Source organism: Maniola jurtina, chromosome 3 (genome assembly GCF_905333055.1).
Source record: "Maniola jurtina chromosome 3, ilManJurt1.1, whole genome shotgun sequence".
NCBI classification, from domain to species: Eukaryota; Metazoa; Arthropoda; class Insecta; order Lepidoptera; family Nymphalidae; genus Maniola; species Maniola jurtina.
The window spans coordinates 4,527,490-4,543,053 of NC_060031.1; the positions used below are offsets into that span (position 1 = coordinate 4,527,490).

A 15,564-nucleotide genomic window follows, 5' to 3' on the forward strand; every position below is an offset into this window, starting at 1 on the left:
TACGGATACCAAGTGACGAAATATTTTACGACAAAGTGGCTATTTTCCGCTCGTTTTCGCAAAAGGATCGAGATGCTTGTGAAACTTGAAAATCTAAAAAGCTCATCATAACAGCGTATAGCTACTTATTTGGAAATATTATTTTCATGCTGCTGTTATTTTTAAACGAATTTGTTAGAGATTTAGGTTAATTATATTGCTCTATTATGAAATTAAATCGGTAGTTGGCAAAATTGTTTCTAGCTTGTTTAATTTAGTTTATTTAAGCCAAGTTTACTGATGTCAATAAACCAGCAAATGTTAATATGAGTCGTGGATTTGGGTTTGTTAAAAAAATTATTAAAAATCTCACGAGATTTTTAATAATTAAAAAATCTCACGAGATTTTTAATAATTAAAAAATCTCACGAGATTTTTAATAATTTTTTACTATAGTATATATAAACTGTTTTGATTTTCCGACACAAAAGAAGCCTTTATACTTCTACGGGATGAAACATATTATTTTGCTATAGGTATTCCATCAAAAGTATCTCATCAAAATTGGTTAAACGGATAGTCTGTTAAGAGGTAGCCGACAGAAAGACAGACACATTTTCGCTTTTATGACATGGGTATATTATGGATGATTTCAGTGATTAAATGTAATATTATCTGTGTTTCTGTCTGTACTTTCAGCCTTCAATCCACACGTAGATGCTTTGCTGTAGCGTTATTCAGGCGTTTAAAGAACGGGGGGCGGTCCCTAAATTTGATTTTAATATTAAGCACGTAATGCCCTGTTTGCTTACGGCCAGTAATTGATACGGCACTCTTATTACGCCTCTAATGTCTGTAATTATTTTCGAATTCGTCGGCTTTGGCTTAAAACGCTGGATTATTTAAGGTTCTGAACGATACTGTTTTGAATTAATTTACGGGCGTAGCTTTTAATACTAGCAAGTTACAAGATTATCGTTTGTATACAACAATAACAATATTTAGGTGAATACGTAAAATATAGTGTCGAGGTGTTCAAATTTGGGGAACAAAGTTTCCTAATTCATATTAAACTGACTTAGACCTGACTGTAATACAACATGTATCTAATAAAATTTAAAAGATTAGCTCATTTAAAAATCGTATAACCTCCTACATACGTAACCTAGTAGGTAGGTACTTATTAAGATCACTCAGTAACAATAGGTGTATTTCTATTTAACTCATGTTTAAGAATTTTTCTAAGTCATATACATATTATCAAAGTTAGAGATTATGGCGGCGCCATCAAATATGCATAAAAGCGGTAAAATGCCACATTTAACCGTTCCCCAACGCCTCCGTTGTCACCTGCCAGCCACTCAGTCCACCGCAGTCGTCTCCACACAGATGCTCAGACGGTACTAATTAAAAATTACCACCTTCATATTTTACAATATATGCCAACAGAAAGTGAGTTTCAAATTCAGTACATAGTATCCTAAAGCGATGTTTCGTATTAATAGAGATTACTAACCACTTAAAATTAAATTCTGTTAGATCATCCAATTGGTTTACTTTCTATATTTTGCTTTAAAACGGGCTAAAACAGATACAGGGTACAAAGAAATAGCTTGGTTATGATTCATATGTAGGTGAGAGACTCCCCTTGCCGAGATTATGGCGGCGCCATCAAATATGCATAAAAGCGGTAAAATGCCACGTTTAACCGCTCCCCGACGCCTCCGTTGTCACCTGCCAGCCACTCAGCCCGCCACAGTCGTCTCCAGACAGATGCTCAGACGGTACTAATTAAAAATTGCCACCATCAAATAATTTTGCATGATAATGCTATATGAAATTTTTGGATTATGCTTTGATAAATCGTTTGATAGTCTAGTGGTTAAGACATCCGTCTCCTCGTCAGGAAGTCCTGGGTTCAATCACGGGAAGTAACTTTTTGTAGTTATATGCATTTTAAGCAATTGTTTATCTCTTGCTTTAACGGTAAGGTAAAACATCGTGCGTATACCTGAATGTCATGAGAATTCTCCATAATGTCCTCAAAGGTGTGTGAAGTCTGTCAATCTACACTGGGCCAGCGTTGCGTACTATGGCCTAAACCCCTTTCATTTTGACAGACGGCCCCTGCTCAGTAGTAGCCGGCGATGGGTTGATCATGATAATGATGTATTGTAGTATTCAGTTGTGCTTATACATTTATTAGATATAACTCAATTAACGTAAGTATATAGAGCTACAGTAACTCTGTGTGAGTGTGTTTCGGGACGCGAATACAGAATACTTATGACTTAGCGACGAAATCTACAATCCCATTATAGCAATCATCTTCCCGTTCATTACGCGCTGCTAAGATAGTAAATTTAAATTAACAGCCCCTTGTTAGTTGAACTATACGCGAGTGTGGCACTGTTTCCACTGTCTTTAAGCGATACCTCTGACAGTATTATGTGATTCCTCGATTCCGCATTTATAGTTGTGTTGCTGGACATATGATATCAAAAGAGTCTCAAAAAGCCGCAAAAAGATATCAGCAATACATTGAGGTACCTGGAATTTTTCTTAAGTTTAGAGATTGTATACTACAGAAACTAATACAGCCATAGTAAATAAATAAATTAAAATAAAATATTCAATAAGGGAAACAATGAATCACACTAATATTATAAAGCCGAAAGTTTGTATGTGTGTGTGTGTGTGTGTGTATGTTTGTTACTCCTTCACGCAAAAACTAACACGTGAAAGCATGGTAAAATAATTATTCACATACCTACCAATTCAAGTGTGAATCTCGCTAGAAAAACTTATGATTGATTTTATTCGTCTTTTCAAAGCATTCTTATTTTGTTGGTTTAGTACAATGTAAACAGTTTCTATTGCAGTGGAATGAATGTTCATTTACTAAGCGAAAATCGGGATTGTGCGCGTGACACCCTTATGGAGCAATTTTAGTTAGGTACCTATCGTTTTAATTTGGATATTAGTTGTTTTCATGAAATTTTAATTAAATTTTATTTAATCCAGTCGATTCAATATTTTCTCATTGAATATTTAAGACACATAATAAATTCAAAAGTAAACAATACATACATAATATCTACTCGTATTTATTCGTTTATTTTTATTTGCTACTTAGTTGTAGGAGTAGTCAGTCTGATTTTTTTTTGTATTCTTAGTGTTTTTTTCTTTGACATGGGGATCGAAGACCACATCGGTATTAAGAACAGCTACTTACCCAGATTTGCATAGTTGTGGCAATTGATCTCAATTTAATATTATAATAATGATAAACTTATATCTTGGTGATCTTGGTCATAAAATAAAACCTTTAAGCTAGGTTGTCAAAATAATATTTAAAAATATTAGCAAAAGGAGAAATCCTCACAAAGGAATATCGCGAACAAAACTCAAATTCCACAAAGCGTGTTCAGTTCGTTTTACTTGTCTTAAAAGCTAAGAGCTGCTGAGCCACAATACGCTAAGTAATGTACCTAAGCTTATGAGTGTTCATTAAAGATAGCGGATGCGACGATTGCTAAATTGCTGTACAGAGAAGAGTTTGAATAATACTGATTTATAAAGTTTTGTAATGTTGTTTCTTAAAATATTCAGCCCAGATTAAGACTGACACTTAAGTGTAACTATTTAAGTTAACTAACCTAAACATGCCACGTGAGCTGGCGTAAATCAGTAAAATAATTTAGTACGTAGGTAATTTATGTTAAAAATTCTCTATCTTGAATCTTGATAGTGAAAAAAATATTTTTTTATTTATTTAATTCAGATACAAGTTGCCTGCTTTATTTATTTAAATATCTTATCAGTACAGTTGTGCCAAATATTTTTTTCTATTGCAAAATTGTAGAACCAACGTCCTTTAGCGATGCACCGCTCTTGATTTCAAAATGAGTAGCCCCATGTTGCAATCAAGAGGCGGATCAACAAATCCTGAAAAGCCGGCAACACATTAGCAGTTCCGCTGGTACCTACTGCAAATGTTCTTATACATCCTGATATTATAAAGCTGTAAGTGTGTTAGTTCGTTTATTTGTTACTTTTCCTTTAATCCGAAAAAAATTGGCTCAGAAATCATAGCATTCTGGAGATGCCTACCTTCTGAGGGAACAAAGATTCTTGTGGAATTGACAAAATACTAATTAATTCACGTCGACGAACTAGTCACGCGCAAAATTTTGTATGTATATGAAGACAAAATAAATTCCGTCTTCAGATTGTTCTGTTAGGTCGATAAAAACTACGCAAGAATGTATAGTGTTAAGTACTTCCTTACTACCAAAATTTCCATAATTGTGCGGTGCGCTAAACCAACATAAAAGAGGGGGTCTTCCTTGTAAAACAATGTAGGCCTGAGGAGATGCTAATGCGGGGTACATACAAATTGATACTCGATCGTAGCTCATATAAAACACTGAACGATCGCCCTATGAATAATAAAGAATTGCCAAACGGTGACGCGGCTCTAGGCTTGCCGGCTTGCTACAACGATTTTTGCTTATATTCTAAATAATGATCTATTTACTTCTTTATTCACTTATAAAATGTCAGAAAGTAGATAAGAAAGGGCATTGAACATAGTCGGTATACCTACAATTCCACTATTTTGAAGAAAAAAAAACCTTGTTTCGGTGGCGAATGATTAAGCATGGATTAAGCATGTACCTAATCGATAGACTAAGTGATTACAATCAAAAAGTATTTGTTGATAAAATGTTGTAGGTGATACCTACACTTTCTGAGATATTTAAGTTAGATAGTTGAGAGAGAAATTATCACTGAGGAAGGGTTTACCAAAATTCTATCCTAAGTGTATCCAGGTATTGCCAAACAAGTGGTAGATCCACTTCACGATTCAAAAAAACTTCTGAAAGTTTATTTGAATAAAAATCTTTCTATTTCTATTTCTGTATGACTAAAATCAAAATATATACCTAGTTATGGTTTAGATATTCGAAAATGTATTAAGTACGAATGAATGAATACATGAAACCGTTCAGATTCGCACTAAAAGGGTAGCATCTTAAGCGTTTGCAGACAGCTTTATTTTATGCACGTACACTATAAAATATATTCCCGATTTTTATGTGACCTCTCGTACCTATATTTCTTTTGTTGTTAGACTATTGTCACATGGAAAAATATAAAAATGCTTATATAACTTATACATTAAAAAAACTGGTCAAGCGCGAGTCGAACTCGCACACGAAGGGGTCTGTATCATCGTACAAGAGATAACACTTTTTTTTTGTGATGTAACCACAAATTCACTGTTTTCGGGTTTTTTTTTTACTTGAGCTATAAGATATTGTTACCTGCATGATTCTAGGTCAACGGGAAGCAACCTATAGGTTTTGATTCCCTTGATGAATCTTGATAGAGACGACAGACAGACAACGAAGTGATACTATAAACGTTCCATTTCCCCACTGTGGTACGAAACTCTAAAATATGATTAGTGCTAATCACTTATTATAGACCAGACGACCCCCAAGCAAATAATTTTTTAGTGTTAGAAGAAGCATGTCGTCGCTAAAAAAAAATGACGCGTGTGGCTCATCTCGTAATGTGCGATCAGCCTATATGAACATAATGGTTTACACTCGATGTCAAAATATGACATATCATTAAAATGTGCGGTTCTGGTAAGTACTTGCTCATAATAACTTTACCTATTACGGTTCATGAGATATAGCCCACCGATAGACAGACGGACGAACAGCAGAGCTAAGTGATAGAGTCCCCCTCGGTTACGGAACCCTAAAAAGAATGTCGTTGCCAAAATTCCGCGTGTGGCTCGTATCATAATGTGTGATCAGTCTAAATGAACATAATGGTTTACACTCGTATGTCAAATGACGTATCATTAAAACGTGCGGCTTTATTAAGTCAAATCGGCATTAACCGTAAGCGCTCGCTCATAAATATCAGTCGGAATTAAATCACTCCGTGTCGAATAATCCGGTACACGATCGACGATTTACGTAATTGAGTACATTTGTAATAGTGGAACACGGAGCTACGAAAATAATATGAGTAGGTAAGCTACGCGAAAAGGCTCGTCAAAATATTTTTAGTTTAAAAGTAACACGAATCTGTAGCTATACTTCACCATCATCATCATCATCAACCCATCGGTGGCTACTGAACACGACTCTCCTCTCAGAATGAGAAGAGTTTGGAGAAAAAAAAGCCTTTTAGAATATTATAGATAACTCTCAGTTTTCTCAGAGTTTTCCTTTGTAATATGTAGGTTGCTTACGCGTTGAATTTGAACAAAAGGCGATACAAAATTATTTAGGTTAGATTAAGAAATATCTTTAAGACAATAGCTTATAAGATTTTATTATAATTACTGTTAGTTCGTTTAAAGAGTCGATCATAAGCCTTCACCAAATAAAGACGTCACCTACAACGCCTTCCATCATTTTAAAACCACCAAAAAGTTTAATATGTGTTCAGTGTTTAAGAGATGTTAAAGAATAATAATAAATAATTATTACGTTTCATAGAATAGGAACCCGACGATGCTACGACAGGTTATACCTATGATGATAACTTGATAAGTAAAAGAATATTTTGAGATAATTAAGTCGATTAGTGAAATCGATATCTTAGACATGTCTAATACCTATGATGAGATTATTACCTTATTATGAGATTTTTTTCTGAGAGTTTGAGATTATTTTACTGTGATGAGATTCGTATTGAAATCCTTGACACAACGTGTAATCAATTACCATTTTTCTGTTAAAAGTATGCCCATACGAAGTACAAGATAAGATAAATTGCACTTGAGAATAAGAACTTGCGGTAAAAAAAAATGTTTCTTTGCGATCATTTTTAATTTTGATTAGGTAGAATAGATTTTATTTTTGTAATTGTATCAGCTTTTCTTCTCATTCAGAGTAGCACCTAACATTTTTTTTTTTTTCATTAAGAAGAGGGGTAAATGGGATACATTTTCAGGGGAGATGTAATATGTAGGTTGCTTACGCGTTGAATTTGAACAAAAGGCGATACAAAATTATTTAGGTTAGATTAAGAAATATCTTTAAGACAATAGCTTATAAGATTTTATTATAATTACTGTTAGTTCGTTTAAAGAGTCGATCATAAGCCTTCACCAAATAAAGACGTCACCTACAACGCAGTCCTCCATCATTTAATATCCACCAAAAAAGTTTAATATTTCACCTTCACTGTTTAGTTAAGTGATGTTTAGTAAAAGCCTTTTAGAATATTATAGATAGCTCTCAGTTTTCTCAGAGTTTTCCTTCACTGTTTAGTTAATTGATATTTAGTTGCTTGAAACGTACCTACGTACCACCGAAAAGTTAGAGGCCCGGAGACCCGGAATTGAACGCCGGATACTTCAAATAAGAGTCCAAAGTCTTTTAGTTTTTACATGGCATCGTACGGAACACTAAATCGCTTGGCGGCACGGTTTTGCTGGTAAGGTGGTAACTAGCCTCCCTAGTTACTAATACAGAACATCTAAATCAAACTGACTTTTAAATTCTACTGAACTACCTCCACAATTTACACTAACAAAGGCGTTTAAATTTAGAACACTTGATTCGTAGCTCATCGTGGTTTGTGATTGGCGGGCGTGTAGTGTTTGCCTGCGGAATCCGCACAGACAATTAGCTCTTTATGCGATTAAACTCAACATCCGCAGGTGTCATGACATGACACGTTGCGTGAACGTTCACTACGCGTCGCTCGCTACCCGACGAATTGTGAATGAGCACACGATTAAATGTTTCATCTCGTTAGCTTTCTTTGAGGTCGTATTGGAGATGGTTTATATGTTTACCGACCAGTTTAAGTATTATCAGCTGTTAACCTACCTGTTTCGGTACTATGCAGCTAAGTACCTACGTCTCATGATCAGCTGTTCACTTAAAAGAAAAAGGTACGTCTTTAAAATGCTCCTAAAACTAAAATCTTAGTCCAGTTAAATATTTATACTAATATTATAAAGGGGTAAAGTTGGAAGTTTGTTTGTAGGCGGTGATCTCTAGAACTACTGAACCGATTTTGAGAATTCTTTCCCCAGTAGAAAGCTACATTATTCCTTGGTAACATAGGCTATATGGCATTTAAAAAAATAGAGATAGATCCCCACGAAAATTGTGATTAGCTACCCGTGCAAAGCCGGGGCGAGTCGCTAGTAGAATATAAGATTAGAGGATGATGTTTAATAAAGAGCGACGCTGTGAGATGCGGTAAGTAGTTATTACGTCTATCTTCTAAGGTACAGGGGGAGGGAACATCAAATGTGCATTCAGCGGTGAGAATACAACGAGTGTCGTGAGAGACGCTGCAAGGCAAGGAAGTGAGCACAAAGCGGCGGCTTCGAGGTGTCTCGTCGAGGTAGCTATAGATTAGACTAAGCGTAGAGGGTCTACGTCAAAAAGTTTGTATCTCGTAGCGTAGCTCTACATCGTTTTTAGCTGAGCAATAATGTTGTCAATTCAAATAGAAAAAAACCAATCATTTGTCAAGATCAGTTCAGCATATGAGCCGTGAAAAGTTAGACAAACAATTTTTTTTTATATTATTAGTACTTAACTAGCTTTTATCCGTGACTTCGATTGCGTTATGTAATTTATAGCCCGTACACTCGTGGATAACGTAGTTATCTATCTATTAGTGAACACACAAACTGACTAATTTTCAAATTTTATTTCTTTATAATATTAGTAGGTATAGGTAGATGATTTTGTTTTTTTCTTTTGCCCTGCAAGATTATAGGGAATATCAGACAATGTTTTTAAATAAAAACCATTTTAAAATTATGCTCTGTTAATATACTAATCTATGACGTAGCCTTAGGTACGTAAAGCGAAGGAGTCTGATTCAACAAGCGAGTGCATCGGCCTTCAACAGAAGGCAGCATAAAGATATTGAGCATGCATTGTCGCTGGCGGTATTGTTCACGGCCATCACCTGCGATAGCACCGTCCGCAACCGGCCGCTTTGTCTACCTAATTGTTAAATTCTGAACAAAGACTCCACAGAAACAAACGACGTTAGAGCTTGTTAGCTCCCAGGCTAAACGTTGCCGCGTAATAACATGTCTTCAAACAATTGTTCAATGTTTCCAATACGTTAGGAAATTGGCTATACGCGAATGCAATGCGATCGAATCGATCGCTATTGTTGTACGTCTGCTACTCGAGCTAGTTTAAATCGTTTAGCCGATATGATTGACGGGAGGCAGCCAATAAAACTGCGGGGCTGCGGGGCAAAAATGCGAAATTCCATCGGGTAATAATGAAACGCGAGGGCTGCGTCGATATAGCGCTAATGATCTTCATTTTCAAATTTCCAGCGGTTCGACGTTTATTCGTTTTAAAACGTTCGACTTGAGCGGCGTCAGTCGCTGAGCGATCGTCCCCCGCCGCGCCGTGGCATCAATCATTTTTAGAGGGCTTCGCTTAACCAAGTTTTCTTCCTGCCTCCGTGCTCAGCTCGAACTTTTACATCGAATGATCTCAGTTAAACCAACAGAGCGTTCGGCGTCTCGCGACCGCGTTTTGTATTATTTTTTTGTGAATAAATAATATTATTTCACAAGGGAAAGGAGATTGGATTTCGTTAAATATGGTTTAGTAATTGAATTGAAATCTCTCAATGTCGACGTTCAATTAAGATTTAGATTTCGTGCTTGATGAGGGCATTTTCCTTTGTTTCTTACAAAATAATATTGTAATTCCATTTGCAATCCACTGATTTAATTTCATCCTGATTGGTTGGTTTTGAATTTTAAAAACTTGAATAATAATTACAGAAACCTTTATTTAAGGGAAGAGCCAATTTTGGTACCTACAATATGTTAAATTTTTTAATTTTATTAACAATTTATCACCTTCTAATTATTTGATTATCATACTCAGTCCAAGATAGTGAGCTGCGACTGAGTGTGATAAGCAGTATTATGTAGTCAGTTTTGAAAGCAGTTGATTAACCTTAGGTATATTTAAACAGATTCTACTTATTAGTAAACTTATCACAGTTTTCAACTAATATTCAAGATTTCCCAAGGCATTTTCCTAATTTAAACACATTAATTACAGCATATCCATAACGGCGGCTGTCAAAAGTGATTAATGCTAATGTCGGACGCAAGATTTTTAACTAAGTTAAGATTAAAATGGCTTACGGCATTATGATCATAGGCAGGGGCGCGGGATCCGTCATCCCCGGCCAAATTACAATGACACATCCTCCCGGTGGAGGAGTTTTGAGGTAAATCTTTACAGTAGTCGTTTTTTTTGTTTCTAGCAAAATAAGCTTAATTGAGATTCTTACTGGAGGAGGCCTATATAGCAGCTGGTGTCGATTAATATTTACTCAAGAAGAAAGGGTACGGCTTTATACAATTTCAACTTAAAATCCTATTGGATTTGGCTTTAATTCTGACCAACTATTATAAATAACTAGCTAACGCCCGCAACTTCGTCCGCGTGGATTTAGGTTTTTCGAAATCCCGTGGGAACTCTTTGGTTTTCCGGGATAAAAAGTGGCCTATATGCTAATCCAGGATATTATCTATCTCCATTCCGAATTTCAGCCAAATCCGTCCAGTAGTTTTTGCGTGAAGGAGTAACAAACATACACACACACACACACACACACACACATACAAACTTTCGCCTTTATAATATTAGTGTGATAAATATATCATCTAGCATCACTTTATTTACCATTTACCATCGACTTTTTTATGGTTCGGTTAAAGGATTAAAAATGCTTTTCAACAGATGATCAATTATACCATTACGTACTAAAAATAAGACTTAAGTATATAATTTTTTTATATAAAAATAGCGAGCAAACGAGCAGGCAGATCAACTGACGTTAAGTAATTACCGCCGCCCATGAATATTGGCAGCACCAGAGGAACCACCAATGCGTCACCAACCTTTCAGGATCCACCTAGTAATTACCTTCATGTTGAATTTGTTATCATTCCGACGTAGTAAGCTTTACAATGTTCTGTGATTATAAAAGGAGATGCAAACGAAATGACATGTACAGCCCAAATAACTAGGTCTGCCTAAGATTTTACTAGATTTTCTATATTGAATTGAAATAAGAAAGGATTTTCAGAAATTACAACCTAGGGCAGTCGGAGTGGATCAACTAGTTCCAAATGTTCAAATTGCTAACGGTAGGATATTTTCCACTGCTAACAGTAGTACATGAAAAAGACTGTAGAAAAATAAGAACTTTTTACATAGCCTTCTCGTAAAGAAAATGGACTAAAATTTAATTTAGGGAGATCAGGGAGTGTGCAGAATGGGCTATAATACGGTTTGTATACTTTCGATTGCCTTATTACCAACCGGAATGTAAACAATATCGGTTCGGTAGCTCCTTTAGGAAACGATTTGCGGTAAAAATTCTCGCTGATAGACGCGATGTGAGCAATAAGGGTGGTTTTTAGGGTTCCTCATAAGAATGGGGGTCCACAATAATTTTGGTAAACTTGAAACTTGAACATGGACTCTTAGTACTTACAGTCTCTATGTCACAGGAGTATCATGACTTTACGTTAGATTGCTTTTTGACTTTGATGAAACATAAGATTTTAATTGAAATAAACTTTTTTTATTTTATGGACCATTGTAATATATCTGGTTAGTGGCTCAGTATGCCTTTTCAACGAAAAAGAACCAGCAAGAAATCTGGCAGTTGCTTTTTCTGACATGTAAAAGTAAAGTTCTTTTTATCTACCATATAATATCTACGTACTCGTATAAAACTAAAGCCAAGAATCATTCCTCCAGTCTCCCATTCGGACAAACCATAAATAATTGTAGAGAAAAATAAAAATAAATCGTATGATTGGTTCTCGGATTATGTTTCAATCGAAATACTTACGAGTACATAGTTCCTACGGAACTCTTTAAGCCAAAACAAAGCCAGTTTCGTGCTTTGCTAATTTTTATTATATTTTTACGTACGGGGGAGATTGGCTGATCTTTGTTTTATGAGAACGATTAAGAAAAGCATATTTGAAGTGTGTACTTGGGCTTTATTTGCGCCCCGAGAGGGAAGGCACGCTTCATTGATTTGTAATCGTTTTTCACATTTTATTGCCGCTTTATTTATTGGGGGGTTATGAGTGTTCGGGATATTGAGTTGTTTCGTTTAGTTTCCCCGTAATAAATCTTATTAAGGTTGTTTTATTTGTTTCATAATATGAGTGATATGTAACAAACAATACATGATGTATATCTATTGTGTATCTTAAATGTTTAAGGCGAATGATTGTTTTATCTTATAAATCTAGTTTGTGGCTTGGTAACAGATTGCCAATCATGTGACCGTCTGAAATCTGTAAGTCTGGATTTTCAGTTATCTTTTTAATTGGATTTTTTCTGATAGATATATCTTATTATGGTGCATATCTACGTACGCGTTGATTTCTAATAAAAAGTTATAATCAACAGCGTTCAGTTGTAGTTACGAGTATTAACCTTTAGTGGTGGTGTGGCGGTGTGACGGTCGACTTGCAGGTGATCTGAAAATAATATCAGGATTGCGGAAAATTAAGAGCGTTTGTTCAATATCCAGAAAATTGGTAGATTCTAGTTAGCTAGATCCCTTGAGAGATAGGAGGGTATTCATTTAACTTAATTCCTGGTAGAAAGGTTTGTATTGTTCGCACGAGGAGTCTTTAGGGTGACTTGAATGCGAAATGCCGCGAAATGAAGGGTTGTCTTTATTGTGTAGGCACCGCGGACCACACTTTACAGGGAACAAACGTAACTTTTCAAAATTCAAGGAGTCATTGTAATAATAAATCATCTATAAGTACTAATATTATAAATTGTTAGTTTGTTTGTAATCAATGAACTTAACAGATTTCAATAATTATTTCATCTTTAAAAAGTTTATAAGTAGTATAAGCTATTATGAATGTATTAGGTATATTAAATTTCACCCGAGTGAAACTACTCAGCTAGTAATTTTTAAGTTAAAAAAACTAGTTATTTTGTATGCCACTGATTTTGTGACGCACAGTCATACATCTTGGAATTTAGACAAACTGTATATTTTATTTTATCGCCAGGCATTGAAATTGTACAGAGTGGCAATCATTATTATCAACTTCAAAGTTGAGAAATGTAAATTTAATACGACCGACTACTCTTAGGCCGCGTTCACTTTGTAGGTATGCGAATTAGTATCGTAACTTAACGTGCGACACTGGTCGTATGAATTGAATACACTCACTGGTTATGTTTTATTCCGGCAGAAAAAAAGTTAATTGTAATGATGCTGTGCGTATGAATAATCTGTATCTTTTAAATAATTCTCTTCTGACTCCGAGACTGCGATAGTGGATAGTGCGTAAATAATACGTAAATGATGATCCTACACACCTAGATAATTGTGTTCAAAAACGAAGCAGCGAAGTATCCTAATTGGGATCAACTTTGGACGTCGAAACTATGCGCGCGTACCTATACACGTACCACTAGCACGCATCCAGTGTGTTTACACGACCAAATTCGTACGGAAACGCATGCAAAGTGAGCGCAGCCTTATGCTATTGCAATTTAACGTGAAACAATAATTGCCACAACACTAACTGCAAGTGGGTTGCAAAACAATCCTGCCTAAAAGTTAACAAAAAAAATGAAGTAAACTAAATGCTGTAAATTTCAAAATCATCGAGTCAAAGCTCCGTAGGTACAATGTTAACATGTTCGTAAATCCTTCGCCTCTACCGATTTCGAATATAAATGTACTTAACATTTTGTAGTTAAAAAATTAATTGCAAGTGGCGTTGTCGTGATTTAGACGACCGAAATGTGGTCGTTAGTGAGAATTGAACGAAGGGGTAACTTTCGCCCCCCATATAATTAAACTTTACGCTGTTATATTTTTGATAATGGCTATCTTTTGATATGGTTGTGTTTTACTTTGTAATATACTAGCTTATAATGCCCGCGACTTTTTTCGCGTGAGCTACACAAATTTCAAACCCCTATATTACCCATGTCGGGGATTTTTCAGAAATCCTGTCTTAGTGGATGTCTGCGCTACGTCACCATAGATAGCTATCTGCATGCCAAATTTCAGCCCGATTCAGTAGTTTGAGTTGTGCTTTGATACACCAGTCAGTCAGATTTTTCCTTTAAATATTTAAAACAGCTTATGCCCGCGACTTTGTTCGTGTGAAACACACAAATTTCAGACCCCTATTTTACCCCCTTCATTATTATAATACTTAGGTAGTTTTTTTTTTGGGGACTTTTAAGGCTTCGTGGTAGGTAGTTTTGGCAACTGATATTCAGAAACTTAAGTTGCGTAAACTTTCGTATCAGAATTCGAGACAGCGAGGTCGTTGTCGCAATTCGTAATCACGTAAATCCAAGTCTTGATACAAGGCGGCGGTGACGGAAACAAAAAGAGTTGAAGACTCCGCGCCACAATTCATAAATGAATGCTTCCCAGCGTCTTTGTTCTATTGGAGCGCATAACGCAAAATAAAGGCATATTAATTATTCAGCACCACACTCGTCGCAATCAGAATAAGTGGTGATGTTTCTGTCAGCTGTGCGGCGGCGGCGGTGTGCACGATTAGAATTCTTAAGCCCCGCCGAAGGCTTGATTAGAGGAAATTAAAATCATTATACCCAGCGCGCCAGCCGACAATACCTCTCTCTACCCGTCTGACGTAAAAATAAGGGAAACGCACATAAAGAAGGCGGCCGGCGGAAACGGAAGCGGCACCATCTTGGAGCCGCCGGGCGGGAAAACAATGGATTCGTTAATTAACATTTTCTTACGCCTCGCGGCTGTCGAACGACAAATCGACAAATTATTTACGATGGAGCTATGAAATTCCTGATGGAATTGCACGAAGGGGGCCGTTTGGATTATGAAAATGCTTTGCGCCGGCGCCATGTTTTCTATATCACTTTTTATATGCGTGTAGAACTGAAACATGAAAAAACTTTTTTTAATCCTGACTAATCATCATTATGAACAACCCTTCGCCGGCCCACCAGCGAGCACAGAGGCCTCCTGCACAGCAACCCTGCAATCGTTTAAACAGCGCCAGAGGGGAAATCAAGTCAGTCATCTAGATACCAAATAGAGACAGACGCTAACCACATTTATGACTCTATTTATCAAAGTTGGAAATCGCTCAAATCAATTGGAAGCAATAACTCAGCGGGCATGTCCAGTGCATCCGTGATTGGCCTGCGGGCAGCGGCCGGTGCGAATGCGTGAAAAATCACCTCCATCTATTATGCAAGATAACTGAACCGTATTAATAGATGAGCAATTGGGTGTATTTTATTTGGAAATTAATCCATACTATTATTATTATTAATGCGGACGTGTGTCTGTCTGTCTGTCTGCTAGCTTTTCACGGCCCTACAATTTAACTGATTTTGATGAAAGGTACCTACCGAGTTAGATTATATCCCGGGGACGGACATAGACTACTTTTCATCCCGGAAAATATGATTTCCTGGTAAGTTTGTAATAAGCCCCCTTTGTCGATATATTGCCCTGCGGTGCCACGTGAAAACT

General features: G+C 36.2%; 1 protein-coding gene across 1 annotated transcript in view; it reads right to left on the reverse strand.

Annotated features, from left to right (window-relative positions):
- Positions 1 to 15,564, reverse strand: part of LOC123878968 (actin cytoskeleton-regulatory complex protein PAN1-like) — a 256,319-nt gene that overhangs the window by 36,248 nt on the left and 204,507 nt on the right. The gene's annotated exons all lie outside the window — the stretch shown is intronic.